At 40.6% G+C, this 27,782-nt stretch overlaps 1 protein-coding gene across 3 annotated transcripts in view; it reads right to left on the bottom strand.

The window, feature by feature from the left end:
• The window catches only part of sema6dl (sema domain, transmembrane domain (TM), and cytoplasmic domain, (semaphorin) 6D, like), a 319,189-nt gene that overhangs the window by 212,974 nt on the left and 78,433 nt on the right, over positions 1 to 27,782 (bottom strand). For all 3 annotated transcript variants that reach the window (XM_059639301.1, XM_048562581.2, XM_048562582.2), the window contains exon 2: positions 22,247 to 22,306. The gene's annotated coding sequence lies outside the window, so the exon portion shown is untranslated. The remainder of the gene's footprint in view (positions 1 to 22,246; positions 22,307 to 27,782) is intronic.

Below are 27,782 nucleotides of genomic sequence, written 5' to 3'. Positions count from 1 at the left end.
TACAAGTCTCCATTTTTCCATTGTTCAACCTCTACCAGCAATGAAGTCTTATTAGATTGGAATTAACCTCACCCAGTCTCTGGGAATATTTTGCGTGGGCAGTCTAAATTTGTTTTAGCACAGGTGAGGGCCTGAAGAATATTTAGTCTGGGCAGGAAGATGGAGAAGTGCACATTTATATAGCATTTTTCCAAATCTCAACATGACCCAATCTGTTTTTCAGTCAATTAAGTAATTTTGAAGAGTAATGGCTGTTGTGTTGTTAATACAGAGAATGTGGTCAATTTTCACACAGCAAGGTCTGGCGAACAGCAACAAGGTGCTGACTAGTTAATCTCTTAAACATGTTTTGGTTAAGGATAAATATTGGAGAGAAGCAACGAGAACTTGCGTGCACTTCACCAAATGTGCCATGGGATCTTGACCTGAGAAAACAGACCAAGGCTTACATTTAACATATCATCCTAAAGATGAGTATGCTGAGGTCCCTCAGTGCTCCACTGAATATCAAACTAGATTTTGCTTTCTGGAGAGGGGCTTGAGCCTTCTGACTTAGAGAAAAAGCTGCAAGGTTGCTGATGCCAGAGCAACAAGAATGTGAACGGGGAGACAATGGTGTAACGGTAATGTCACTGGATCGGTATTCAGGAACTACATGGGACATGGGCTTGAATTCCATTTGGCAGATTCCATATTTTTAAAAAATGGAATTACATGCCATGCTAATGATGAATGTGTACCTATTGTTATAAAAGCTCATCCAGTTCACTAATGTCCTTCAATGATGACAATCTCTATCTAATTTCATCTACATGTGACTCCAGGCCTACAACAAATTGGTAGACTCTCAAGTGCCTGTGGGCAATTAGGATTAAATATTGTTCTTGCCAGCGAAGCCCAAAAATAAATACATTTTTTTAAAAGATCAGACAAAAGAATGAAAAGAAGATAAAGCAGTGCACACCAAACATAAATAGAATTCAAAATAAAACAGAAACATATGGCAAATTTGTTTAAAAAAAACAATATGAACTGCTTATTTGACATTCTGAAACAAGCAACAATTTATCAACAAAAAGGAAAATGAGGTGGGTGTATAATGGGAAATCATTTTCTGATTACCAATCTTAATTTGGATTTCCCTCACAAGAATACAGAGTGCCAAACTGTCCTTCCTTCCTCGTTTCAGTGAAGGACCATTCCTAAAATTATGCCAGACCCGCTGTATTCCTCTTCAGTCTACACACTGTGCAAATAATGGGACTGATCTGAGCAACTAATGCTTGCACTGCTGTGAGCTATAAATCAATTGGTGGCATTTTCACGCTTTTAATTGAAGAAGTCACATTGAGAAAAATGCTGTGTTTATGTAATGATGCAGTAGCTACAGTATAATTGTAATTTTAATACGAAGCATAATTTTACACAATATAATTACTTGCGCTACTGACTCTCAGAAATAGATATAAATTGCAACACTAAAGTAAACAGTTCAATTCTGCACCTAATCCCTAGCTACAGCTACTTCATTTCAACAGATGCAAATAGACATTTTCCCATTGATGAGGGCAATTTACCAAAAATTGGTTTGAGGCATAGTCCCTGGCATGGGCTAACTGGACAATATTGGCTCCAGATTGAACTGGAAAAATCAGTTGAGCAAAGGTAGCCTAGGTGAGGAGATCTTTAATGTTTTCAAGATAATGTTTCAGTACAATACTTTCTGGAGGCAAGCAGAGAGCACGCTATACTAAGCCTGGTATTGTGTAATGAGATTGAATTAATTAATGACCTCATAATGAGGACAACCCTAGATAGCAGTGACCATAATATGATTGAATTTTATGTTCAGTTTGATGGAGTGAGGAATGGCTTCAAGACTTACAGTCAAAGTGTCGTACAGCATGGAAACAGACTGTTTGGTCTAACTAGCCCATGCTGACCATAATCCCAAACCAAACTAGTCCCAGCTTCCTGCTCTTGGCCCATATCCCTCCAAACCTTTATTATTCATGTACTAATCTAAGTGTCATTTAAGCATTGTAACCGTACCCACATCCACCACTTCCTTAGGAAGTTCATTCCGCACGCAAATTACCCTCTGTGTAAGAAAATTTTTAATCTTTCTCCTCTCGGCTTAAAAATATGCCCCGTAGTCTTGAAATCTCCCATCCTAGAGAAAAGATATTTACAATTAACTCTATTGAAACGCCTCATGATTTTATAAACCTCTATAAGATGACCTCTCAACCTCCTAAGCTCTAGTGAAAAAAGTCCCGGTTTACCCAGCCTTTCTTTATAACACAAACCATCCACACCCAGCACCATCCTGGTAAATCTCTTCTGAACCCTCTCTAGCTTAACTACATCCTTCATATAATATGGTGACCAGAACTGGACACAGTACTCCAGAAGAGGCCTCAATAATGTCCTGCACGGCCTCAACATGACTTCCGAACTCCCATGCTCGAAGATCTGAGCAATAAAGGCAAGTTGTATTTTAAGTTAATAAGGGGAAAGAGCATGAAAGCACAGCTAACTAGCTAAAGTGAACTGGCAAATTAGATTAAAGGATAGATCAATAGATATGTAGTAGAGGACACTTAAGGGGAAAACCTTCTCTGAGCTGTCTCCAAAGCACTTACATCCTTCCTTAAATAAAGAGACCAAAATTGCACACAGTATTTGAGATGTGCTGTCACAAGTACCCTGTATATCTAATGTGTAACATCCTTACAGTTATGTTCAATTCCTTTCATAATCAAATTATATTCCATTAAGGTATCTTAATTACTTACAGACTGACATACATTACTAACATTATGACACTCATACACAAGAACTCCTCAATCCCTCTGCACCTCAGTCATTCTCCATTTAAATAATGCACACCATTTTATTCTTCCTGCAAAGTGAACAACTTCACATTTTCCTACATGACTGGACTTGCTCCAAATGCTGGATTTTCACCCACTCAACCGACCTCATAGCATCATAGAGATGTACAGCACAAAAACAGATCCTTCAGTCCAACTTGTTCATGCCAACCAGATACCCTAAATTTATCTAGTCCCAATTGCTATCATTTGGCCCATATCCATCTAAACGCTTCCTATTCATAAACCCATCCAGATGCTTTTTAAATGCTGTAATTGTGGCCTCCAACACTACCCCTGGCAGTTTATTCCATACACACTCCACCCTATGTGTAAAAGAGTTGCCCCTTAGCTACCTTTTAAATCTTTCCCCTCTCACCTTAAACCTACGATCTTGAGGGATCCCCTACCCTGGGGAAAAGATCTTCACAATTCACCCTGTCCATGCCCCTCATGATTTTATAAGCTTCTATAAGGTCACCCCTCAGCCTCCAACGCTCCAAGGAAAACAGTCCCAAGCAATTCAGCCTCTCCCTATAGCTCAAACTCTCCAGTCCCTGGCAACATCCTTCTACATTTTTTCCACATCCTTCAAGTCTCACATCTTTCCTCTAGCAGGAAGACCAGGATTGCATGCAGTATTCCAAAGGTGGCCTAATCAATATCCAATCTACATCCATCTGTATTCTCCTTTTCTCCTCTTTCCAGCAAAATTTCCTACCTATCTTTGTGTCATTCGTACATTTAGACCCCTAGCCTTTTCGCCTCTCATCAAAGTTATTTCTTTATTCATTCACTGGATGAGGGCAGTGTATTAGAAAATGGTCAGTGACCTAACCCTAACCCTAACCCTATTGCAGCTGATGCAACTATATTTGGGGAATGTCCCATTAGAATGGACAAGAGTGAAATGTAAGTCTTTAATCCAAAAAAAATGGAAAACAGAAAGCAGGTAACAACATCCCAGTTAACTTAACTGTCATAGGGAAGATGTTAGAAGTTATTATTAAAGTTATTATTGAAGATTGTCAACACCAGAGCTAGGAGTGAGCTGAGGAGAAACTTTGTTACTCAGAGAGTTGTTAGAATTTAGAATGCACTGGTGGGGGATATAAGAGAGGGATTCCATATGAGGCATCAAAAGAGAGCTGAGTATATATTTGAAAGTGATGAATATAGAGGGCTACAGAAATAGAGCTGGAGAATGGGATGAACTGGTAGCTTTTTTGGGAGCTGTAACAATTGGTCAAACGACGTCCTTCTGTACTGTATAATTCAATGTTTCAATGATTCTATAAGACATTATAGCAGGGCACGGACAAACATTCATAGTAATCAGGCACAGTCAACATGGTCTTGTGAAAGGGAAATCACATTTAACTAATTTTTTGGGATTTCTTTGAGGAAGTAACATGTGCAATGGGTAGAGGGGAACTGATGGATGTATCGCACTTGGATTTCCAGAAGGTATCTGATAAGGTGCCATTTAAAGATAATTGTGGAAAATAAATGCTCTTGGTGTTGGGAGGCATTACATGCTGGCAAGGATACACGATTGGCTAGCCAGCAGGAGATGGTGAATAGGCACAAGTGAGTCATTTTCTGATTGACAAGATGTAACAAATGATATGCAACAGGGATCAGTGCTGGGGCCCTAACCTTTTACAATTTATGTAAATAACCTGGACGAATAAATCAAACATATGGCTGCTAAAGTTTCTAATGGACAAAGATAGGGAGGAGTGGAAGTCGTAGGAAAGTCATGTGAAAGCCTACAAAGTGATATAGATAAGTTAAATGAGAGGGCAAGGATCTGGCAAATGGAGTACAGTGTGGGAAAATGTAAAATGATTCATTTTGGGAAGAAGAATTGTAAAGAAGCATATTAGCTAAAAAGGTGAGAGATTACAGGGCTCTGAGCCGCTGGAGGATCTTGATATCTTTGTGCACAAATCACAACAAGTTAGTTTGCAGGTACAGCAGGTAATAAAGAAAACCATGAGAATGTTATTGGTTATTACAATGAAGATTAAATTCAAAAATAGGGAGATTAAGCTGCAGTTATGCAGAGCACTGGTAAGACCACATCCAGAGCATTATATGCACAATATTAGTCACCTCACTTAAGGAAGGATTTAAATATTTTTGAAGGAGTTCAGAGAAGATTTGCTACACTAATACCTGGAATAGGTAGGTTGCCTAATGTGGAAAGATTGGACAGTTGGGGAAGCATTTACTGCAGTTAAGAAGAGTTATAGACAAGTTGATTGAAATTGGCTGTTAGTCTATCAGAGAGGTCTTGATAGATTGGAGGCAGGGGGTGGGGTTAGGTATTAAACTGGATGATCAGCCATGGTAAGAATGAATGGTGTAGCAGGCTCGAGGTTGACTGGCCTACTCCTGCTCCTACCTTCTATATTTCTATGAATGTGAAAAGGATATTTCTTCTTGTGCCGATTCAAGACAGAGATGAGAATTATTTTCTTAAATAGGACATGAGTCTTTGGAACTCCTTTGCTCAAAAAGGAATGGAAACAGAGTCTTTGAATATATTTAATTCAGAAGTAGATCCATTCTTGATTTTTAAAAAATGGAATGAAAGGCTATTATATTAGGAGTAGGTAAGAATGTGGAAATAATTAAATCAGTCATCCTTTGTTCTCTCTTTCTCTGACACACTCTCAAAATTTGAACACTGAAAACTCAGTTAAAAGTCTCATCATGAAAGTGAAGGGTTCTTAAATAAGAGCTTTAGATCCAGAACATTGTTTCCGGGAAAAAGACTTCAGACGGCCATAACTGATCCAGGAAATCCCAGTGCCAACAGTTTTATGGGTAAAGTAACTTCAGCTGCAGGCCAACATTTAGGATCGTTTGTGAATAATTCTCTTTCCTAAATTTAACTGCTATTTGTCCAAAGAACATTTTCCAGGCACTGGGAGGGGTGTGTCTTTCTGAATGTATATGGTATGTGTTTAGATATTGTTGTCAATTTAACCTCCTTTTGAAATTTAAAACTTGTTCTGACCAGTGGAGGTGTAGGATAAAAAAATCAGTTTAACCCTCCAAACAGAAGCACAGTGACCTTATCTGCAAGACATGGTACAGAGAACCCCACACTCCAGGCTTGAATTTTGCTTTGGTCTTTTCATACTGCCTACTGTTCTTAAATCTTCACACCGTCTCAATCTTCTGCACTGACGGCTTGAAGTGGATAGTTTTCAATTAAAATTCTTTTGGTACATTCAGGAAGTAAGAACAAAAATTAAATATTTGATTCTTTAGCCTTTGTCGTTATATGACACTTGTGCTTCGTTTGAACTTTCATTAGCAAACTTCACATACATTATTTCCACATGGAGCTCTTCAACTATTTGTCGAGCCTTTGCACTTTGCAAAGTTACGGTTGTTAAGCACTCTGCCACAACCCAACTCGCTTCACATCACCTCTCCTTCCATAAGCATAGATCAGATATTTTCAACCACTTAAATCAAGTGAAAGTTTGAAAATCCCACAAGTAGCTTCTGTGCTGGATCAGAAATTAAACAATTATAATAATGATTCAGCAAAAAGCAAGGCCATTCAGCTGAAGATCTGTGTGTTGGGTCTTTGAAACAGCCAATAAGTTAGTCCGAGATAACAAGGTGTAGAGCTGGATGAACACAGCAGGCCAAGCAGCATCAGAGGAGCAGGAAGGCTACGTTTTGGGTCTGGATCCTTCTCCAGAAATTTCAGCTTTCCTGCTCCTCTGATGCTGCATGGCCTGCTGTGTTCATCTAGCTCTATACCTTGTTATCTCAGATTCTCCAGCATCGCCAGTTCCTACCATCTCTGAGTAAGTTAGTCCAATTGCCCTGCTGTTTCTCACTGTTCTCCAAATGATTTAAGTATTTACCAATTTCCCCATATAAAAACTTATTCATGGCTCTCAATTCCACCATCTTTACTGCATTCCAGATTATAATAATTGACGGCATAAAAGAATTTCTGAACTCTCCTCCCATTCCTTTGCCAATAAACATTTTTTTTCTGACTGCTGACTCTCCTGTCAGTGGAAATGTTTGTCCGTGCTGTATCATAATTTTTCGCACCTCCATTAAGTCTCCACCTAACCTTCTCTGTTCGAAGAAGAACAATCCCAAGTTCTCTGGTCTCTCTACATAACTGAAATCTTCATCTCTGATAAATCTCTAGCATCTCACCATCATTAATCAAAACTGGCCTGAACATATCTAAAAAAAAAAGAAACATTTATGAGAGACATTTCCAAGCCATTTGGAAAATTAAAATGACACATTTTAGACTGGGCAATTAATTGAGAGTGATTGCTGAAATACTGAAATGTTCAGGCCAGTGATATACAAGTTCATCATTAAATAGAAAGACTCTACAGTATAATATCATTTTTAACGCACCAAAGAATTACACTCATCTCAGGAATGAGGGGGCACAGTCACGCTACATAAAAATGAATGGAATTGACTAAATGATAGTTCACTTTGACTGACTACACAATGTAAGCCTTACAGTTATCAAATTAATTCAAACTAAATATGTAAACAGTGCTGTAGATCAAAAAACTAATTATGTGGCTCTGCTTCAGGAATTCTCATTCTTCAACTTACATTGACATTCCATGATGTACTTACTGAAGCCTGATATACCACTGTCTAACCAGCAGTTGTAAATAGCATCACTTTTGAGCCATAACACCTTGGAGAAAACAGAGACAAATAGTACCTTCAGTTCACCTGGATCATCTCCAGCACATCCCTCACCTTCCTGGACCTCTCAGTCTCCATCTCAGGCAAGCAGCTTGTAACTGATGTCCATTTCAAGCCCACCGACTCCCACAGCTACCTAGAATACACCTCCTCCCACCCAACATCCTGCAAAAATTCCATCCCCTATTCCCAACTCCTCCGCCTCCGCCGCATCTGCTCCCACGATGAGGCATTCCACTCCCGCACATCCCAGATGTCCAAGTTCTTCAAGGACCGCAACTTTCCCCCCACAGTGATCGAGAAAGCCCTTGACCGCGTCTCCCGTATTTCCCGCAACACATCCCTCACACCCCCCCCCCCCACCCCCACAACCGCCCAAAGAGGATCCCCCTCGTTCTCACACACCACCCTACCAACCTCCGGATACAACGCATCATCCTCCGACACTTCCGCCATTTACAATCCGACCCCACCACCCAAGACATTTTTCCATCCCCACCCCTGTCTGCTTTCCGGAGAGACCACTCTCTCCGTGACTCCCTTGTTTGCTTCACACTGCCCTCCAACCCCACCACACCCGGCACCTTCACCAGGTGGACTTCACCAGTTTCAAAATCTCCCCTTCCCCTACTGCATCCCTAAACCAGCCCAGTTCGTTCCCTCCCCCCACTGCACCACACAACCAGCCCAGCTCTTTTCCCCCACCCACTGCATCCCAAAACCAGTCCAACCTGTCTCTGCCTCCCTAACCGGTTCTTCCTCTCACCCATCCCTTCCTCCCACCCCAAGCTGCACCCCCATCTACCTACTAACCTCATCCCACCTCCCTGACCTGTCCGTCTTCCCTGGACTGACCTATCCCCTCCCTACCTCCCCACCTATACTCTCCTCTCCACCTATCTTCTTTTCTCTCCATCTTCGGTCCGCCTCCCCCCTCTCTCCCTATTTATTCCAGTTCCCTCTCCCCATCCCCCTCTCTGATGAAGGGTCTAGGCCCGAAACGTCAGCTTTTGTGCTCCTGAGATGCTGCTTGGCCTGCTGTGTTCATCCAGCCTCACATTTTATTATCTTAGTATTTCCACTTTAGTCTGTTGTCTCATTTTCCCCTTTGCAATGGTTTCCAGGGGTCATATTTCTGAATAATGTCCCTCAAACAGAAAATGCATAATAGATGCTCCATTGTAACCCCACAACCTAATCACAGCCTTGGTACACAGAAGAAATTCTGTTTTCCCTCAAATTTGAAGTACCATGAGAGATTCCACATATATCCATAGACTATTCAATATTGCCTCATAAACAGTTTTGAGTCATATACCTTAGAAACAGGTTCTTTGGCCCACCATACCACCAAACTACACAAATCCCAAATATCTGCACTTGGTCCATAGCCTACTATGCTCTGGCATTTCAAGCACTCAATCAGAAGTCTCTTAAATATTGCAAGAGCATCTACCTCCACCACAGTCTAAGCCAGCATGTTCCATATTTATACTGCCCTTTGGGCAAAATAAAAATTTTCCTCATATTTCCTCTAAACCACTTACTCCTTATCTTAAACCTGTGTGTTCTGGTCTTAAATGTGCCTGTCACAGAGAAAACATTCTCATGATGTACACTGTCTATGTTTTTCATAATTTTGTACACCTCATCAGATCCTCCCACAGCGTCCACCGCTCCATGGGAAACAAACCCAGCCTGTCCGGTCTCTCCGCATAACTCAGACTTTTCATCCCGAGCAACATCCCGGTGAATCTCCTCTGCAGCCTCTCCAGTGCAATGATGTCCTTCAGATAGTGTAGTGACCAGAATTGCATGCAGTATTCCATCTGCGGCCTCAGTAATGATCTATATAGTTGTATAAAGGCATCCTTGCTCCTATATTCTATGACCTGGTTAATAAAACAAGCATTCCATACACTTTCTTTACCATCCTGTCTACCTATGCTGACACCTTCAGTAATCCATGGATTTATATACCAAGGACTCTTTGTTCCTCATTACTCCCTAGGGACCTACAATTCATTGCGTATATCCTACCCTAATTAGACATCCCACATTGCATCACCTCACATTTATCAGGATTAAATTCCATCTGCCATTGCTCTGTCCAAGTTGCCAGCTGATGAATGTCAGAATCTCGCCTGAGGTCATCCTCCTCTCTATCAATAACACCATCAATTTTTGTGTTATCTGCAAACTTACTAACTATATCTTCTACACTCACATCCAATTTGTTAATGTACGTAACAAACAAGCAAGACTCCCAGCGCCAAAACCTTTGGTACACCACTGGTCATTGGATCCAATCACTATCACATCTAATAATAATTGTTCCACACATGCACAATAGAGTTACCTATTAATACCAATTTCGTATGAGTATGTATTTTACATGCTAACATCTTGTCCAAAAATCTTACCACCTATTATCCCTCCTGCCTTTGGACCAATTGTACACCTTCCATTTTGTTGTGCCATGATTGAGTTGCAGATTCAGGTCACGATTTGACTCTTTTGTAAATTTCTGAAGCCTCTCTTTACTTAATATATTCAATCAATGATATCCATGAACTTTCATTTAATAAAATGATATCCACCACAATTGGTTAATATAACCAATAGCATCCACCAACTCTTGATATGACTGTCACAGACAATTTAGCAGTATTCATTATTAGTGTTCTATGACAGTTACAGTTTTATTTATCACTATACTACCCTTGCTGTGTTCTTACATTGACTCATGTGACATTGGTGTCTCCGGCTGGGCTAGCATTTATTGCCCATCCCTAGGTGTCCTTGAAAAGGTGGCAGTGAGCTGCCGAATTCTACCTATACATCACTTTACATAGCGTTTTAGGATAAAATGTATTTTCTATAAAAAATGGAATTGATTTCTTTCAAAAGATCATATAGGGGGCTCCTGCCAACATGTCTTTCCCTCCGTCCAGGTGGTTCAGCTGCAGATAGCAGGGCTAAATTTCTAAATGGCCAGGACATGTGGAGGATCGGGCTGTAGTGCTGGTTTGCTGTACATTCTCATCTCCGGGATTATGTGAGGGAGCTCACAGTTTCTCAACCCACAAGTCAGTGCCAGCTGAAATGTGACCCAGAGATGAAGTCTTTCTAAAAGCACTTCCATTTTTGAGTGCCGCCTCTTGATCTTACATGCGATTGGCAGAGCCCATCTCTGGCAGGGAAGCTTTCAATCCCTTGGGGCTGGGCAGCCTTGTGTTGACCATCCAGCCTTGGGAACCCACCTATCATCCATTATTGGATGACGAGCATATTCCCTGACCACTAAATGCTGTAACTGGTAACAATGGCATCTGGCATCAGGTAGAGATCCAGAAACACACTGGGGCACTGATCACAAATCCATGAGTTGGCGTCTGGTCTGGAGTGTGCCAGGTTTGAAGCCTCAGCTTGTTGATCCCGGTTGGCAAGCTAACAGTGTTGTCAATGATCTCATGAGTTACATCCTGGGTTAAAGAGGGTTTTTAAAATTCATTTTGTGGGCTGTGGGCATCGCTGGCTGACCAGCATTTGTTGTCCATCTCTAGATGCCCTTGAGAAGATGGTGGATCTTCCAATTGAACCACTGCAGACTGCCTACTGTGGTTTGCCCTATGGTGCCCTCAGGGACAGAATATCAGGATGCTGACCCAGCAACAGTGAAGAAACACCGATATCTTTCCAAGTCAAGTGATCACCATCCAGTAACCTGGTCTGACTGATGTGTGTGTGTGTGCGCGTGCGAGAGAGAGAGACTGTGTGTGTGTGTGTGTGTGTGTGTGTGTGTGTGTGTGTGTGTGTGTGTGTGTGTGTGTGTGTGTGTGTGTGTGTGTCAGCGTGAGAGAGAGAGAGAGAGACTGTGTGTGTGTGAGAGAGAGAGAGAGAGAGAGAGACTGTGTGAGAGACAGAGAGAGTGTGTGTGAGACAGAGAGGGACTGTGTGTGTGAGAGAGAGAGAGATAAGATGAACCAGTCCAGAGACAAATAGCCCTTGTCCTTTCTGTCAGGAATCACACGTAAATAATTAGCACTTGGGCAACACATTAGTGTCCATGGAAACATACCCCAACAAGGAGTCAATCTTCTCAAGAGAGATGGGGAGGTGAGAAAATTGGTGTCAAATTAAAGTCACACTACATGCATTATGCAACTAGCATGTCACATGAAGTCCAGGAGTGCGCTCATGGAGTGCTGTCTTTCATGGAATATTTCCAAGATAATGCAATGAAACAGGTACATCCTGATTAAAAGAATGCACTCAGCTATTCTCAGATCCTATTCACATTCACAGTTCTATAACTTTTCAGTGTCAAAGCTAATTACAGTTTTAGAGACTGTTTAAAGTTAGGACCATACTTAAATCTATCGCACCAAATGCATCAACGATTGATTAACTCTTCACACTTTTCCTCTTTGTATTTACTCATCTACATACAACAGCTGTTTTATTAAACTGACCACACCCACAAATGCATAAATATACCTTTAATAAATGATATTGCATTTACTCTGTCATTGTTTTTATCATTTTTGTGCTGAAGACTTGCAAAGCCTTTTGTCATCAAGCTGCTGTAAAATGCTTGAAGCGACAACAGAAATAGTCTAATACATATTTATTAGGAAAGTTTCAATGTTAGTTCAAAATATGGAACTAAGAAAAATATTTTTCCATGCACACTAATATTTGCAACCACTATCAGAATGGAGGAACTGAAACCCTGACATAATGAGTACATATTTCTGTCACGTCCTATTTCCTCCTTGGAGAATTTAAATAATAATTCACAGACCAATGCATTTCATTAATGGCGCTTTTTTGTATTTACATGGTTGCAGTGCCCCATTACCCAGCAGGTTCTAACTAAATTGGCAACCATTCATTAGAATCTGTTAAGATCAGGGACCTTTAACATGATCCTTCATTGCCATTACGCTTTTTTAAAAACAAAGTAGTCATCTGAAGTTTTGATTTATGTCTTGAAAGCAATGGACTTCAGTAATTAAAACTGTACAAGAAAGTCATCTGGGTTGAGTATTTCTTGTTTAAATTCCACTAAGAACTTGTCAGGAATAATGATCTCCTTTACACTGTTCAGGAACCTGCCTTTCATTAGGGTATGTCTCTGGTGTACTCAGTGATAGGTTTTGGCTGGAGATATTGATGGGAAGGCAGGCAATTTTGGTAATGAAGGTAATAATTTACAACAGACTTGGCTTCTACTTCTGGTGTAATAACTACTTGTACCTGTGGCAATGGACTGCATCGCAATGTGTGATTTGAAGATTTATTTGGAATGAATGTGAAAGACTCTGCAAATAAATGCTTAATGCGAATGCACAAATGAATGTAGGGTCTGTAGTTTAACACTGCAACCTCTGTGAAAAGATCTGCAGACAGACTTAAAAAAGGGAAAATGCAAAAAGAATGCAAATAATGTCTCTTCACAGCCCAAGTCTTTCTCTTTCCATTAGATGGAAGGGTCACCATTAAAGAAGAGGTTTGAAATCCTTAGTATTTCAATCTCAATTGCAGAGACAGTAATCAGGAGCGAAGAGCAAAAGCCAGTACCTTATTAAGAGAAAACATTGCTCACTATCTCAAATCCTTCAATATGATATTTCTTTTTAAAAGGAAACGTTAAATTCAAGCGTACTTTTATCAGGTTTTATCACGTGAGATTTTTTAAAAATCAATCCAATCACCTGTAGATTGATGCAGCTTTCCAGCAAGACAATAAAGACAAAGCTTTTCTAAGTGCATTACGGAAATACAGAAACTTTCAAGGGTAGAAAACAGCTCAATTTGACATTTTTTTAAGCTATGCAAAACCTGGAGAGGAACAAAGACACAGACATAACACATGCTCTGGATAAGATCTCCTTTGTCAAAAACTAAAGCGATCCTTTCAAAATGTTAGTGTAATTTCCTTGAGAACTCTCATCAATTATCCAACTGGGAACTTGCTGGAAATCACTAGTGCCTTAAGGGTTAATCCTTTCAAAGAAATCCATGTTAACAAATGCTTTCTGTATTTATAAATCTTTTACCATTATGGGTAGGGTAGAATTGTGGTGAGAAAAATACATCTGCCATCTGGTGTCAGATGCTTTACACCAGCAAAATTACAAAATGAAATTTAGATGAACTTCATTAGAAAGTGAAGACCTAATTCATGTGGCTATTCATCACATTCTCATTCATGGATGCACTGGCACTAAAGAAACCTAAAGAAGTTTTGGATACGAATGGAACATAAAAGCTGAAATGGAGTGTGAAGGGATAGGCAAATAATGAGAAATCCAGTCAGGGAGAATAATGTCACTCCTTTTATTAGGTGAACTACTTAATTATTTTGGTGCAAACAATACAAGGGTCTGAATTGGCAATGTTGTGTTTTCAGCTTTTCTTTACTTTCTAGTGTTATCAGTATTCCAAAGGACACTTCCCCTCATTTCAAACTGGAAGTGGGGAATGTGACCATATCTTGCTGACTCAAGCCGTGTCATGTTGAACAATGCAATGCAGTTAGATGCGATGACTGGAACAAATAGGGGAAAACACGTCTTTATTTTTAATTTCAAATGGACTATTTTGGTAGTCATAAAAATGAACTCGCAAACTACATTCAGAACATTTATGAATACTTGCAACCTCTTGCTCCTAAGTACCAAATCTTATGTTAGGGTTGGGCTGACATGACTTAACCTGAACACTGCATTGTTGGAGGGATCTATTTGCTACAGGTGGGAGATTTATTCTGAAGCTTGCTAGCAATCTTTATAGGCTGGCAATTAAAGTCTTTCTTCCTGATGCTTTTGGTATTCCATGCTTCTCCAATCCCCTTCCTAAGGAAAGCAAGCGAATTCTTCTACCAGTTACCTAAAATCTATTTCAGCACATTCACAGATGCACAAGATGCAGAGCAGCATTCAGTACAAAGACAGCTAGATTGAATCAATGGCACTGCAGTGGGGACTGTGTCTTCTAACAGTGAATGAAAAAGGCAAAAGAACAAGGTGGAGCTGGAAAGAACTGGAATGACGACAGATGCAATGCACCAGTGAATCTAATACCTGTTGGGGGTAAAGAAAGGCTTAGGTAATAACTCACACAAGATCTGTCAAATTGCCATTTGTTTAAAAATGGTATAATGCTGCTGTCAGCAACAGTGGCCCAATTCAGATGACTAGTTTTGCTGACCATTTGGTGTAAAAGAGGGCAGAGTTTGGGTGATAATGTCTGACAAGCAAAAGCAGGGTGTAGACCTTCACTGCTGGCATTATTGAAGACTTCTGCAAGGTTATGCCTCAGCTGAATGATCACCAGACAGAGGCGGGGGTTGGAGGTTATGCCGTGTTTAATGTTGCGAGACTGTGTTCGTTGTCACTACTGTTGCAGGGAGTCCATTCGCTGTCCGTGCAGTTGCACTATCTTTGACTTCAACGCTATCAACCGGCCGGTAAACCACCTGCAGCAAAGAACAAAGTTGCCTGGCAATTGTTGCCCCACTTGAACCCCTTGCTGTTTTGCTAATCAACCTCACTTGCCTTCCACTCACTGCTGCTCTTGACTACCGTCAGGCTCCCAACCTTTGAGTTTATGCTGCTCCACCTGCTGACCTATTTCGAGTGAAGTAATACCCTGGGAAATGACAGGAGGGGTGCCTAAAGCTGTAAGTAGGGCAGCCGGGGGTGAACATGACGTTCACTGAGAGGCAGCAACTACAACGCACAAAAAATATTGTCAGAAGCATCAACTTCCTGCTCCAGCATGCTGTGGCTGCACCAAATTCCTTTTCCAACTTGTTGGCAGGCGATGCCAGTGATGCTAAGTAGACAGTTGATGGCGGATAAAACTGGAGCCAGTCTTCAGGGAGTGGGAAAGCCAAAGCCATCAGCTTCAGCCTTTTGAATAAACTTAGCTTTGCCCATTCCATTCTCCTCCTGGCCATTCACCCAAGCTGAACCAGGCTGATCGAAGCCTGTGTCCTTTATGGCCCCAAACTGAACTTCAAAACTGACACTGACTCCATCATAAAAAACAGGAACTTTTACATTGCCTGTTTCTGTATCACCACAGTTCATTTACCACTAAAACCCACACTGTTCCCAGATTCAATTACTCCATGATTTTATTGAACAGCATCACATCCTTGGAAAATGTCAGCTCACTTAAAACTCTGGAGCCTGTAACTTATTCTGCATCAGGTCCTGCGCACCCATTACTGCCTTCCTTGTTGACCAACACTGGCTCTTACTCCCTCAGACCATCTGGAACCAGGCCTCCAACTTACAAACTGGCTAAAGATCACGAATATTTATGTTTAAAATGAGACAATGCATGAGATCCAAGGGATTTACTAACAGAATAAAGCCAATGGACTCCACAGTTTTGAACAAACAATAAATTTGACAATACGGCATTAGAATACAATCTATGACACGTGTACAACCTATTCCTATTGGCCAGCATGTGGTAAATACAGGTAACAGACTGTGAGTAATTACCCTGCATTAAATAGCAAGTGCAATCTAGACAGATCCTATGTATTTTTCAGGGCAGGCTTGGGCTTTGTTTTTGGCCATTTCCTTTAAAATAAAGAAACTGCTCCATTTCCATCAGAAGCGGCCCTCTGGCGCCGGCATTCTCAGACCCCACCTCACACTCATTTACTGATGTGTCTCTGCTCCCAGCTGCAGCCTCAGCATTGGCCACCATTGACAGTGGCTCTGTGGATGCTGCAGGTTCCTGGGACTGCAGGGCTGAAGTCTGAGGAGAGGTTGAGTCAGTTAGGATGGTGTTCAGTGTATGTTAGAAGAACGAGGTAGGATCTCATAGAAACCCATTAAATTCTAAGAAGACTAAACAGGTTAGCTGCATGAAGGATGTTCTCAATGGTGAGGGAGTCCAGAATCAGGGGTCATACTTAAAGAATAATGGGGCGAACCTTTTAGGAGGCTGATACAAACACAACATTTAAAAGGCATCTTGATGGGTATATGAATAAGAAGGGTTTAGAGAGCTATGGGCCAAATTCTGGCAAATAGAACTAGATTAATTTAGGATATCTGGTTAGCATAGCCAAGTTGGACTGAAGGGTCCATTTCTGTGCTGTATAATTCTATGAGATGAGGAGAAATTTCTTCACCCAGAAATTTGTCATTCTTTGGAATCCATCACCGCCAAAAGTAGTTCAGGCAAAAACATTGTGTTTCCAAGAAGGCGGTAGATACAGCTATGGTGGCTAAAGGGACTGGGGATATCAGGGGTCGGGGGGAGCTGGGAGGGGAGGTATTGAGCTTGATCATCACCCATGAGGTAGGCTGCTCCTATCTTCTATGCTCCTATGAGAATGCCAGCCTAGTGTTTGGTCCAGAACCAGTTGGGAGACTCTCCAGCAGTGGAAACTAAGTTAGCAACCTCAGGGAATATGCCCCTTCATTTAAAGTTTTAGCAAAAATCTGTAGCTCGGGTTGTGAATGAGGTTGTTGACTTGCTCACTGAGCTGGCTTGTTCTTGTTCAGACGTTTCATCCCCATGCTCAGTGACATCATCAGTGGGGCCTCCAGCAAAGCAATGTTATTCTACTCCACTTGGAATTTATACTATAGTCTGAACAAGAACAAGCCAGCCTGGCAAGCAAGTCAACAACCTGTGTGCCTCTGTATTCAGCTAGTCCCCAAAGTTGAGTTGTCTTTTGCTTTAGCCTTTGTGACATGAATTCAGTGTGAGCCATAAAGTTCAGGCATGTACTTCCTCCTTCAGTTTGGCATCCTTTCTTATGCCCATTTGGATGCTACGTCAATGTTAAAAGCATAACTGGGGGCAGTCCAGGGAAGGTTCACCAGGCTGATACCAAGTGTGTCTTATGTGTAGAGGTTGAGTAATTTGGTCCCGTACTCCTCGGAGTTTAGAAGAATGAGATGTCACTTTATTGAAACATTATTGTTGGGGCACTTAACAGGGTAGCTGTGAAAATGCTGTCTCCCTGTGGGAGAGTCTAAAGCCAGAGGACTTAATCCAGAACAAAGGGTTGCACATTTAAGACTGAAATGAAATGGAATTCCTTCTCTTAGAGGGCATTAAATCTATGGAATCCTTTACCACAGAAGGTTGTTGATGCTGGGTTATTAAGCATATTCAAGGATGAGGGAGCCAAGTAAGGGAATCTATGGGTTATGGAGATAAGGCAGGAAAGTGGGGTTGAGGATTATCTGATCAGCCATGATCTCATTGAATAGCAGAGCAGGCTGAATGGCCTATTCCAGTTCCTTTATTTAATGGCCTTATAATTGCAAGTTGTTGTTGGCATTTAGCGCCCCATGATGAATTTGCACCTTGCCATTTCGACAGTGCTTATCGTAATTTGGCAATAGCCTCTGATGCACCACAAAATGAGAACTTGCATTTATATACACATCCCAAGAACTTGGCACTATCTCCTTGAGCCAAACAGATTGAAAATACCGGCTTGCACAAGAAGGCATAAGAATTTCAAACATCTGAGCAATACCAGTTCAGAAGTAATAGCTAATTATTCTATATAACAATATATAGTCAGAGTACTAGTATTTAATGGGATTAATTAGTTCAGCAAGTTGTGTTTGAAAAATTAGCTTTTCTGAAATATTGCAACTAAATGCTCTTGTTTAGACTGGACTGAGTACTCATGAAATTAAATGTGTTACTGCCTGTTATAAGTTACAAGTGAAATTGTAGGCAGGGGGCATCTGCAAGAAAGAAAATCCCTAATTTTCAAACATGTTTCTAACATATGGAGCATCCCTCTGCTAGTCAATAACAACAACAACATGCATTTATCTAGTGCCTTTAATATCACACCTTTAAGGTAGTAGACTATCCCACGGTTGTTATAAAGCACCAATCCAAACAAGGAGATATCAAGAAAGGTGACCAAAAACTCGGACAAAGATTTTAAAGGAGCACAGAAAGGCAGAGATGGAAGTGTTTAGGGAGGGAATTCCAGAGTTTAGATTTGGTTTGATTTAATTTAATATTGTCATGTGTACTTAGATACAGTGGAAAGTTTTGTTTTGCATGCAGTAAAAGTAGATCACACAATACAAAGTACATAAGGGTAATAGAACAGATCGAGGAATACAGCTGCAGAGAAGGTGCACAGAAAGCAAGGTCAACATTAAACTTAAAATTTGAGAGGTCCATTCAGAGCTTCGGACTTAGGCTGCTGAAGGCTTGGCCATTAACAGGGAAGCAAATAAAATTGGGAATGCACAAGAGATCAGAATTGGTGTGTAGAAATCCTGGACAAGTGGAGGGGCTGGAGGAAATTATAGAGATATAGAGAGGGCAAGACCATGGAGAGATCTGAAACCAAGGATGAGAATTTTAAAAGGCAGCGTTGCTGGATCGGCAACCAGTGGATATACAATAATGTATTAACAAGGTTTGGTGAGGGTGTTACAGGTTGCTGAGATTTGCAAGAGTTCAAATTTATGAAGGAGGAGAGAGGTGAGGCCAGCAAAACATGCAATGCAATAGTCAATCAAATCTATATGTAACAATGACATGGTCAAGGGTTTCAGCAAACAGCTGAGCTGGGGTTGAAACAGAATGTGACAGTCTTGTTGTCAGAAGTTCATTATTAGTCAGAAATTATGCCACGTTTGGAAACATTCTGGATGTCGTGCTACAGTGGAAGGGATGGCAGAGATCCTGAGCAGGTACAGCTGGGTATCATCGGCATACCCGTGTATCTGGTATCAGAACTGCTGTTGGTTTTCGCTGCATATTGAAGTCATGAGTCATTTTGGAAGATCTAGGTGTGCCTTATTCAAGGAAGTGAGCTGGCTGTATACAGAGATCCTCTTAAAACTTATCTTTTATTTACAGGCTTTTAACTGGACACAGAATGATGAAGCATGGGTTCGGAGTGCTATCGGATTTCTCTCATTCTCTTCCTTGTGCTGGCATTACGATATTGCTCCTTACTTGGTGCTGTTGTGGTTAATCCTTTGGTCTACATGTAGCACAGAATGGGTTGCTGTGTCCTAACACAAAGCTCTACAGTTTTTTAAATATGTGGTAAGCAGATGGCAACCATTAAGAGAGCTAGGCTCCTGAACCAAAGCGTTTTAGTTGCAATATTGTTAACAGCATGGATCCACCAATCTGTTCAATGCACTTTTTTTTGGACATTGAAGGAAGGGCCACGTTCTACTACTGACGGAAGCTGGCAAGACCACAGACTGAGGTGTAGGGAACGTGGTGGTCAGGGGAAGAAAGTGCACAACATCTGCAGAATGAAGGTGATCCAAATGATTTACCCAGAAAGAGAGCCCAGGTCTCATGCCGTATGTCTGAACAAAATTATGACCCGATTATATCATTTGTTTGTTTTTTCTTAATCCTTCATTCTCCAAAGGGAAATGTTTCTCTTTCACAGACAGCAAAAAGTCTTGGCTATCGATGCAGTGAGTTGGAATTATTTTTCATCCTGGACATTCAAACCTTGCATTTATAGTTTGCCATATGTGGAGCTGAATAGTGCAATTTGTACAACTTCCACCAATCTTGCTATTTTAAGGCTGGCATTAGTTCATATTTTTTAATTGGGTAAACAGTAGAAAAAGATCATATGAAATTATTCAGTGATTGTCCTCCTACATCTCCAACAGTAATGTTCACATTCCATTAACAATTTCAATCTTGAGAATGCTGGACAGGTAAAAGCTGGAGTAAAGTTTCCTTTGGAAGATCAGAAGATCATGCCTAACTGCAGAGTATTATATATCCCAGTCCTTGATTGAGATCATTAGATCTGATGCTGAACTCTGTACAATTCAATGCTGTGTACTTGTGCCAAAAAGAATTGGATTGATAATCGTTTTACTTGGGTGTCTTACAGTCAGCACAGAAAAAGAAGATTTTCATGCTGTAAGCCAACATTGGACTTAAGCCCAGGCCCCAGAAGTGAAACGATGAGTTCAAATCCTTTACTTTTTAAAATGCTGCACAGATTGCTGTTCGACACAAGCATGTTGTTACAACTCAAAGATTTCTTTTAAAGGACTTTGGTTCAATAATGCATTGAGAAAATTTCTCAAACATTCTACTTAACAATGCTCTAATTGAAATGCTTTTCTACACCATGTCAATATATGCAAATCTTCAAACAAAAGCAACAGTGAGGGTTAGAAATGTAGAGATTGAGGAATAGCTTGTTCAGGTTTCGCATAATAGGCCATGTGCTTTCAGAATTCCATCGCTTCTTATAATTGTTTATCTAAGTTCTGCCCACTGGTCAATACAACTTGATTGGTAAACCATCCAGCTCATACGACAGCCCATTATCTTACTCAGAATCTTTTGCTGTGTACCTTTTCCGCCAACAGTACAAGAGTTTGAATTGAATGTCACTTGTGCTCTCCATTGCCTCCTGAGTATTAATCATGCTTTCTGGGACCAACTTCACTCCGGCCAAAAAAAATTTAAAGTTAGTCACCAACTACTTCTACTGCACTGCATGAGTTCCGCATGTCTATAATAACGTGTCTCCTCTCTCTCTCCATTTATCAGTGTTAATGGAGAATCTGAATTGGATAAATGGGCCACCAGTCTTAGGTAAGAGACAGAGATTCACTGTCACAGTTTCTCATAATTGCTTCTGATTAGGGAAAGGGATTTGGCAGCGGTGCAACGTCTGCAAATTTCTACAATTGCACATGCTGCTTCAATTCTGCTGCACTGCACAAAAGATCTCCAAATTAAAACAAATCACTTGTGACAATAGCTGGTAATTGTGTCTATGATTGCACATGGATAAAGAAACCTTCATCAATAATTTGCAAGTTGACTTTCAAATGCACCCTCTCAAATCAAGATTCAACTTGTTCTATTTCCTGAAGACCACTACTTGTAGCCTCCTCATCTCTTTTCAGATGCAGCAGTATTATTTTAGCTGCATTAATTGTTTTACTTATTTTATTTTCCACACCCCTTCATACCTTTTCTCTTGAAGACGGTAAATATTGCCGAGCTATGGCAACTGTATTCCACTACTCTGACAATTTGTTGGTGTCTGAACATTGAATTCAGATTGGCTATTTGGCCATGGAGAGATTCACAGCCAAACCTAGCCGGTCCGGACATCTATTCAGGCACCATTTTCCAGTGGGATGAGCTAACAGGATACAAGTCAGAAGCAGAAACCTTGGCACTTGTTCTTAGCCTTTTCTAAGGCTGAAATACTGCAGCCAGCTGTGACACCCAATTTGGATCTGCTTAATACTGACTGGGAGTTGAAGCTTGGACTTTGCTGGCTTGCATAAGCTGTTATGCTATATGCCTTTATCTGTGCAGCCATTGGCAGGGATCTTGAATTCTTTCTATGAGGTAGTTCTGCCTGCACAAGTATATGCTTCTCAAATTTCTATAAAGTAGGTAAATTGTGCTCAACAAGCTTAAATTGGTTATGGTATGTCAGAAATCAATGAACCATTATCAGACACATCTCTAACATCAAAATGTCAAGGTGACCCTAAGAATGACTGAATGGGATCTATAATCCTGCATGATTCACCTAGCTTAATGGTTTGCTGAATCATTTTGAAAAACTTAATGGTTGTATGAAGTACTGCAGATCTTACCTATGAAGTTGTGGTTCTCAGGCTCAAAACTCACACAAGCTCAAACAGTGACGCTGTAGTCTGGAATGAAAAGAAAATGTGATTTAACAAATCTTCCTACTGGTCATGTTAAAATGTCTTTGATTATGCACAGTGACTTGTACATAAGTTGCTTCATAGGAGTCAAACACAGGCCTGATTGTGCTCTTGCCAAATGTATTCGGAATACGCCACATTGTTTTTAATCATAATCACAGAAAAGGCAATGTAATTCACACAAGGTAAACATTTAGAACAGTTTTTCAGTGCTACCCACACAAGGCAACATCATTAACACAGCAGTTTAATAATTAGACAACTTCATGTTGTGTGTCAGACTGAGTTTGTCATGTGAATGGAAGTTTGGCCTACAAGCCCACAGACAGCTCAAAGGGAAGTACGTCCTGTGCACTATTATACCACTGTTTCAGACAACCATAAATGCACAAAAACAAACCAGTTGGACAGTTGTCACTTTTGCATGTAGTATGACAATTTTTAAAAAATAAAATTGCTACTAAGCATCGAGAAATTATTTTCAGAACTTGGCAATTTAAATATTATATTTTACAAAAATACATTTTGCAGAGATATTGATTTCCCAAGGCCCCTTCCTGAGATTGATTAGTTTTTAGAGACAAAGTTGGCGACCCTCCAACGTTATTTCAATGCACCAACACTGAGACAGTGGCAAACTGTCAATGATGTGAAATTGGCAAATTGACAAGGAAAGAACAGATCTTCCAATTCTGCAATATAAGGGTGGGAAACAACTGGAAATTGGGCGTGAAATCATATTCAAAGTTCTTTTGTCTGACCGACTGCAAGTGCTCACACAGGGCCAGGCTTTTCTGAAAGCCTTGAGTGTTCAACTGTTTCTTCAAAAATTGGAAAACATTGTTGGAAAAGGCCCACTGCATAAAAATATTCACAAGAATTATGAAAAGGAAACACAATCATCGAGGAAGTATTGCTGTTCAAATCAAGGCCTATAACACATACAAAGTAATGCTATAACCCTGAACTATATCAGCATTCCACAAATAATGTCATGTCTTTCTGGGGTGCTATGTGCATATCTAGCCCCGCTATTCCTGGACATGTGACAAAAAGTCAAAGGTTTTAGCAAACTCCGAACATTTCCCCAATATTCTTAAATAAAATAAAGTACTGCAGATACTGGAAATCTGAAACAAAGACTGAAACTGCAGGAGAAACTCAGCAGGTCTGGCAGCATCAATGGAGAGGGAAGCCAAAGTCAACGTTTCAAGCTTGGTGACCCTTTTTCAGAACAGTTTCCCCAGCAATTTCTGTTTTGGTTTCCCAATGTTGCTTCCTTGACCATCCTCTGGGCAATTAGGGATTGGCAAGAAATGTTGCCCAGCCAGCGACGCCCTCATCCTGTGAATGATGTTGAAAAAAAATCACCTGTTTCGACCCAGGTAAACGGAAAACATGGACTAGGCTTCTGTACTTAAGAAGAATTACTTTCCATTCCAAATATATTGGATTCTAACTACAAGAAAAGAACAATGAACCACTGACTGACATGCAAATCCACTTGTTAAAACTCAAACCCCTTTATAAAACTCCCCCAATGGGTGGAAACAATAAGCCAGGAAGGCAGCTTGACAACAGGGTTTGCTGACTTGCTTTTTTTGTTGGCCAAGACTTGAGGTTCTTCAATCTTTTTCCTCCAGGTTATTTTTCACTCGTTTACAGGAGACAACTGGTACAGATGTTTAACTACTGATTAAATATCACTATTAATAGCAACTGGTGAGGGAGGGCTTTTTTAGGCTTCTACGCAGATACACCACCTTTGCTTTTAGAAGTTGAAAGGCTTAAGGCAATATTGTTCACGCTCACAAGCTGTTCAGCTATTCTGGAGCCAAATGTGTAATTGTTGGTGGGCAGACACCACTTCCAAGGAGATTCTGTAAATGACTTTTAAAAAATGTAGCAATCCCTTTCTTAATACTTAGTTTTAAAACCATCATTTTTTTTTCTATTTCAGTCCACAACAGAAAATACAGGGAAGTTTTTAAAAAATGATATTTACAATAAATACCACGCAGCATCTTAGAAGGAAAACCAAGTAACTTGATATGAGCAATTTGAGTCAGACTCCAGTATATCATGAATAATCTGACAATATTTAAACATTGTGAACAAATCCACAAATTGCCACTGCAAATCCTACTATGTGCCCTTTGTTATCGTGAGCTGGACATAGGCATCCAGTTGAGGAATTCAAAGATCTCTTTGTTAACGAATGGGCCAGTAACAAAAACGCCTGCAGCTTTCAGCTGACTTACCTTTCTGTTAAACCATGGACACAAGAAATATTGACATTCAAAGTGTGTTGGATGAACATAAAATTGATTGAATTGACCTTTCCTTGTATTATGATAGTCATCCAAACTGGGCTGGATGAGAGACTTTCAAAGTGTCAAACAACAATACGGGATGTTCCATCAATAGATCTTGAATGAACGGCTTTGAATTTAAACAAATCACATCATGCGCACAGCCATGTATTCTCTCCCAGATTGGAAAAAAGCAAAAGCTGACTTGCAGAGACAGAGTTTCTTCAGAGTCCATCAGAAAGGCTGTTGGACCAGCTGTAAATCAGTAAAGCTGCCGGATTCAGAACCATCAATATCTTGAAAAGCAGGAGAACCCAACAGCCTGTTCAGCCTTCAAGTTCACCCAGGAACTGACCAATGCAACTACAAGGAATCTGAAACTCAACTGGGAATTCTCTGCTTTTCAAGGCTTTCAGTCCAGTCAATCATTAACACATCAAATAGACCACAGGCCTGCAACAAAAGAGGCTGACACAAACACATTGTGATCATTCATCTATAGCTAGTATTTGCACGTGATTGTGTGTGTGATTCAAGTAAATGAAAGTTTTTTAACATTCATGACAATTGTGAGTAACAAATAACCCTCTTTATTATAAATTTACAAAATGCTTGCTGCTGGACATACCTAAATTTGGACAATCGCTTTGATAGTAAAAAAAGTATAGTATAAAATAGCAAGAAAATTTAAATTTTGCCCAAGTCACTAGATGATGACAAATTGTAAAAGGAAACCAAAAATGTAAGAAGGAGCAAAATGTCTATGGAAACATTGAAAACCCAGAAACCACAACAGCAGCCTCATGTAGCAGAGGGATTACTTCCAATGAGCTACAAAAAACAACTTGTTAGAAATGTGACTTGTGCTGTAATATAGACAATAGGCCGCAGTTCTATCATTTCAACACAAAGTCAATAGTTGATATTTTATTAAAAAGATTGAATTGATACTGGCTGGGATTTAAGCAAACTGATGGGGGTCTTGTCCAGTCATCAGAGAACCAGTGTGGAACCTCTGCTTGTCTGGTGGGGTTAGTCTTATGGAATTCGATTGGTTACTGTCAGGCCTTTCTTGCAACATGAGTTCTTGGCAGGGGATGTCCCAAACACCAAAAATTGTTGACCAATCAAAGCCTGCCAGCTTCTCACGTTACCAGTGCTCGTTATTGGTGGCTGTTTGTGGCACTGTACCCAACTGGGGTCCAGTCCTGCAGACAAAACCCAGGTCATAAGTGAGTGAAAGTAGAGTGGGGACGGTGTGTGGGGTAAGGCACAGGAGCAGCGAGATGGCATCTCAGGCAAGGGCAGGAACCAGTGGTACCACTGCCCCCTTACCATGAGAGCACCTCATACTGAGCGGACTCGTCCAACTACAGACCCCGCCCCCATCCCCCCTCCCCAAAACAAGTAACCCTGTTATGCCCCCTCCCCCCCAGGAGGACTCTGACAAACCTGCCCAGTTTCACTTGGCCCACTTCCAAAGGTGCTGTTTTAACCTTGAAATTGTGATGGGCTCAAGGATAAAGGTTTTCAATTGGTGATCTTAACAGGCGTGCTGCTCTCGGCTGGGATTCCCTCATCAGCCCCTTCCATCATCCAGTTTAATAAGGGGAGGATATCCTGACCCTGGGAGACTAAGGAACGGCCTCTCCCACTTTTAAGTGGACACAAGCAGCAATGGCTCCCACTCCAACCAGCTGCATGAAACCCCCACACCCCCTCATCCCCATGATACTGTAACAGATGCTTCAGTGGAGGAGGTACACACTATGGCCAAGTGATTTCAACCATACAGATGAGCCAAGCTAACCAACTTACCCTGGCTTTGGGCAATCTGTCCTTAAAACATTACTTTCAACACCGAACTGTGCTTTCACAGTCATACTGTTTCTGGACACATGACTTCTAAATTATCACCATTCCATTACCCACCAGTTATTCTCAGTTGCCATTCTAACATCTTTCAATCTTGAATTCCGCAGGAAAGTCATTGGTATTTTAGGGATAATCCAACATTGCACAAGCCTTGCCATCAAAACAATAACATTTAGTCTTTCTTCTATTGGGGAGATATATCTTAAATCTTCGACCTCTTGTTCAGATTTTCATTTTCATTGCACGTACAGGAGTGTGATAACAATGGTAACAGTAGTGACAGTTCAATGAGCTCAACAGCACGTATTTCTACAAAATATAATTCAATGGCTGTTGCTTTGTTCCAAGTAAAACAGTTTTAAATTAGTGGTAAGAATTAATGTTTTTGTATTAATTAATCCTTGTTTCTATATTATCCTTCTACTCAATAAGTATGAGATGGAACTTTTAGTACTGACTGACGACGAGTTTGAGAGCTTAGGTAGTTTCTGCTTGTCTGGTGAGATCTGGAACAAATAATTATTATTTCTATTCAAATGTTCCATGTCTAGCTTGTAGAGAAGAAAATTCTAGCTATTTCAAACTCGGAACATAGCATCTTGAAAGGAGCTCAAAGTGGTAACGTATATATGTGTGAATGAACACTAAACCAAATGAAGGGTGCATAGCTGCGATGAGTGTAAAGATAACTAAGACAACCTTTTAGATCTGTAGATCCTCTCAATTACACATGGTGTGGAGTACAGTGTGCAACTGAATTAGACCTATGTAAAGGTCCGTTGAACAGCTGATGTAATTCACAGTTTGGCTTAGGCAGGTGACACCTAGATAGGATTGGAAATAAAATGGTTACATCTGTGGTATGAGCAGAATGTCACAGTGTTCTACAGAAGCTTCGTAACTAAGAAAAATTAGTTCCATTTGTGGAGCCTTAAAATCGATTGATTTATTGTTATCATGTACCGAGATACAGTGAAAACTGCTGTCTTGCATGTTATACAGCCAGATCATACCATACAAAGTATATCAGGGTAACAGAACAGAGCACAGAATAGTGTTACAGCAGAGAGAAGGTGCAGGGAGAGATATCTGAATTAATATTTGTAAGGTCTGTTCGAAAGTTTGAATACAGCAGGGAGGAAGCTGTTCTAAAATCTATTTATATGTGTATTCAAACTTCTTTCTCTTCTTCCCGATGGAAGAGGGTGGAAGACAGGAGAACGGGGTGGGAGGGGTCTTTGAATATGTTGGTTGCTTTCCCAAGGCAGCCGGAA

Source organism: Stegostoma tigrinum, chromosome 33, assembly GCF_030684315.1.
Source record: "Stegostoma tigrinum isolate sSteTig4 chromosome 33, sSteTig4.hap1, whole genome shotgun sequence".
Classification (NCBI taxonomy): Eukaryota; Metazoa; Chordata; class Chondrichthyes; order Orectolobiformes; family Stegostomatidae; genus Stegostoma; species Stegostoma tigrinum.
The sequence above is the reverse complement of the archived record's forward strand: the minus strand, read 5'-3'. Positions and strand labels throughout refer to the sequence as shown.